Source organism: Nelumbo lutea, chromosome 8 (assembly GCF_056320005.1).
Source record: "Nelumbo lutea isolate HS-2025 chromosome 8, American lotus-T2T, whole genome shotgun sequence".
NCBI classification, from domain to species: domain Eukaryota; kingdom Viridiplantae; phylum Streptophyta; class Magnoliopsida; order Proteales; family Nelumbonaceae; genus Nelumbo; species Nelumbo lutea.
The window spans coordinates 28683633-28687948 of NC_142691.1; the positions used below are offsets into that span (position 1 = coordinate 28683633).

The following is a 4316-nucleotide window of genomic DNA, read 5'->3' on the forward strand; positions in this document are numbered from 1 at the left end:
GTTAGAAGGTAAATTTGTCAATGCAAAACTAACCTAATTTAGCAGTTTCTATGAACCATTTTGCACTCATCATATTTGCATTCACATTTATTTGAATGATTTCCAAATGCATCCTAAATGGTTGATCAGACCAAACCAATCATCTCAAAACCTAAAAACCCTAGGATACCAAGCTTCAACCTTAGATCTCTAAGAACATGATTTGACACGTTACATAGACATGGCAAAAAGTTGACCCAACCCGCAAACCCGACCCAACCCAATTCGGAAAAATAGGGTTAGAGTCTCATATTTAGCAACCTGAATGTGAAAATGACCTGACCCAATCCAACCTGAAAAAAACTGGGTTGAGTTGGGATGGGTCATGGGTCAACCCGCTGACCCGATTGTCAAGTCTAATTGGGATTATTTATGCATTGTTACAAGTTTCCACTCTTTAATTTTTTCTATTTAGTCTTTACTTTTTATTGTTTACTCTATAAATTGTTAAATGTTCAAGTTTTTATTTTATATTTAGAATTTTAAGGTTAATTCTTTTAATTTTGACATTTTTCATGTAACTTTTCTTTATTTTTTTTAAATTTCAATTATTTTTTGGGATGACCCGAATTGACCCATGGGTCAACCCTATCCCCAACATTTAGGGTTAAGGTCTAGCATTGACAACAACCAACCTGAAATTCAACCTGACCCAAAATCAACCTGAAATACCTTAACCAACCCGAACCCGACCGACACAACCCGATTGCCAGGTCTAACCTTACATACACCTTGCACTAGATTTTTGACCGTTCAAATCCACCCACAATACAAAATACAAAGAAAATCCATCTATAGCTCTAAGTACTCAAGATCCACCATTGAATTCATTAGATCCCCATAAAACCACCCTCAATCAATAAAATTGATAAAATCTAACACCTCCAACTCCCAATCAACTGATCCAACATCTAGATTAAGTCTAGGAAAAATTTAATCAATATCAAACGTTATGATTAAACTCCCAAGAATAACCATTGAATACCTTTTACGATAATCTAGATCCAAAAAGGAGTCTTATTCCACTTGACTTCAAATCTTCACTCTTCATATCAAGCCACGTTAGATGTCCTCTCCTTTTTTCTCTTATCTTAACCCCTCTTTTCTTTAGCCTTCCTTGTTTTCTCAAAAAGCTCTCCTCTTCCTCTATCATATGGACACCTCATCATGTCCAACCCACTTTCCAATTTCTAAGCGATGTAACAATACGATAAATCATCATCCTTCTCTCACATTTGGCGCCCATTTTCAGCCTTACATCGCCTAGAGCATTGTTAAACTTTGTCTTCACCGGCTATGTATGCAAATGGTTTCCTAAGGAGATGAAAAGAGAGACTCCCCCCTATTTTTTCACACATTAAAACAGGGCTCTGCTCCGTGTGTTTTTTCAATGTATTAAATGTAGCATGGTTTTAGTTTTCATGGGAAAATAGTCTTAGCAGTTTGTTCGTTTGAAAGATCGATCAGATCGGCATTGTCATCTTCATCAGGTATTAATTTTCAATTGGCACCGCCCTCTTATTTTTACACATGAAAACAGGGGCTTCGCCCTCTATGTTTTCTCTTTTTCTCATGTTTTCTCAACGTTTAAATATTGATTCGTTTCAGTTTAAATAGTCTCACAAATTCGTTCGACCAAACGCTAGAAAATAATTTTTTTTTTTTTTTTTTTATCTGAAAGACCAGCTTTGTTTCTCCTAGCATCGATTTGCGGACCATTGTTCTCAGGTACGGTAATTTCATCTCCATCATTTTTTCTTACTCTGCTTATGGTATTTCTAATTTCGTTTTTTCATTCTACGCAAGTATTCGCAACTGAATCCATCAAAAAGAGTACTTTGAACACTGATTCACATCTACTGTATTCTCTCTGTGGAGCAAACACTGTAGATGGAAACGGGGTAAATAGATCAGGTATCAGACATGGATTAGATTTTCCACTACCCAATCCATTTGACTTAAAGTGATGTGGTTGGTGGTTTGTTTTTTCATTAATTGAACCCAGCTGGGCCAGCTCCGACCCATTTGTGTTGAATAGTATATTATCTATTACTTATGATTCATAATTTCATTTATTTTATTATAACTCATACCAAAATTAACTAATTCTTTTTGTGATTAATTCCCAAACAATATTGTTGTTTTTCATAATTAATAAGTTTCCATTTATTAATATTTATGGGATTAATTACTATTATTTTCGGCAATCTACTAATATCTTACCAAAATTAATTAATTAATTTTGGCATTCATTAAAAACGCCAAATTTCAATTAAAATCTATTATTTATATTCAAGATTAATTAAAAATCATCAAAATTTTATACCAAAATATATTACTGTTTATAGTAATTAATATCAGGGATATATTAATAATTTATGATTAATTAATTAGTGATATATTACCAACAATTTAATTGCTACCAATAATAATTAATTATTTTATTAATATTAAAATTTTAAAATTAATAACTATTTTCATGAATAACTAAATTAATTAATTTCTTACGTTTTTAATATTTAAAATATATTAATAATTTATGATTAATTAATTAATTAGTGATATATTACCAGCAAATTAATTAACCAAAAATTATAATTAATTTTTTTTAATATTCAAATTTAAAAATGAATCTCTATTTTAATTATTTTATTATTACTTTGAATAATTTATAATATTAATTTTATTAATTAATAATATTACTAACATTACTATTAATAATAGTAATAATTTTTATAAATTAAGAATTTTAAAAATTATTAATTTATAATTAAGAATGATTAATTATAATTATGAAATTTTTAATAACTTTATTTATATATCAATTATAAAATCTAAAAAAATAGTTATTAACTACTCTTGTGAATAAATTAAAAGATATAAAAAATATTACTATTTTTAGTAATTAATATTGTTGTTAATAAATGTAAATTAAAATTAGTGTTATTAATTATGTACCAAAATTAATTAATTACTTTCATGATTAATGAAAAGTACCAAAAATTATCATTGTTTTTAATAACTAATAGTATTAGTTTTATTAATTATAGCAGGGATCCATGTGATGCACATACTATATTAAAAGAACTTGAGGCTAAAGGAGTTAGGGGTGCAACTTGGGTGGGCCTAGCCCGAGCATGACCTAACTCAACCAAAGCTTTTGCACAAGTTGGGCTTGACTTTTTGAACTTGAAGCTATGCTTAGGCCAAAAAACTCAAGCCTAACCTAAACTTAGGCTGAATTGTGGCCTTAGGTAGTTTGAGCTTGACCCCATTCAAAGCTAAACATGCCCAAGTCCAAGCCCAATCCAAGATGTTGGGTTAAGCTCGACCTAACCCTAATCCGAGCTTAACCCAACATCTTAAGTTGGGCTTGGGTTTGTACATGTTAAGCTTTGTAGCCCAATTTTTATGTAGAATATATTGATAATATATAAATATGTATATCATAAAATGTTAGATGGGATCAAATTGATTGTTTTGGGCTCGGGCTACCCTAGGCTTCAATCCAATCTCAGCTTGAATTTAATTTAAGCTTGAGTTTTTTTGGCCTAAGCCCAATTTGAAATTCAAAAACTCAAGCCAATTTGTGCAAAAGCTTGGTTAAACAAGGTCAGGCTTAGGTTTAGCCCATGCAAACTGCACCCTACCTCCTTTTGCCTAAAATTCTTTTAAAAAAGTCCATCACCGCACGGGTTCCCACTAGTTATTACTAAAACATTAAAATCAATCTTTGATACCAATTCACACCCAAATATCTATAAAATCCACATTTGATCTTTCAAGATCCCAATTTGATGGTTTCGATCAAATCTCACATGTACCCCTATTGTCCAATTAGATATCTCCATCTAACTTGAAACATTAAAATATCCATTCACACCAAATAACAAATTCCAACCCCAAATTCCAAGATCCACTTATCCTATCATCTTAGATTCCATTTAAACATTTCTCGTTAATCAAACTTTCAACACCAAAATATTGACACTTCCCTTGCTAGATCTAACCTTCCCAATCAATTCAAAAACACTAAATATATTTACTTATACCAAAAAGTTTTCATTTAACCCACCAAACCACCTAAATTCTATTTCTAACCCTTCTTATTGGTCAAGATATCCACCTTCAGATCTACCTCTCTAATCCACCGGTGAATCAATTAAAACCCTCCACTAAACCCCTTAGAACATAAAAACATTTATACCTAAAATCTAGCTTAAGATAGTTAAGTAAAATCTCCATAATAAACCATAAAGGACAAAAATTAGGGGTAG

At 30.9% G+C, this 4316-nt stretch overlaps 1 long non-coding RNA gene across 1 annotated transcript; it reads left to right on the forward strand.

Moving 5' to 3' along the window:
* The first annotated feature begins 1214 nt into the window (after positions 1-1214).
* Positions 1215-2137, forward strand: LOC148843614 (uncharacterized). The gene is made up of 3 exons (XR_016103377.1): positions 1215-1529; positions 1721-1767; positions 1846-2137. It is a non-coding gene; the product is annotated as an uncharacterized LOC148843614 (long non-coding RNA).
* The last annotated feature ends 2179 nt before the right edge of the window (positions 2138-4316 follow it).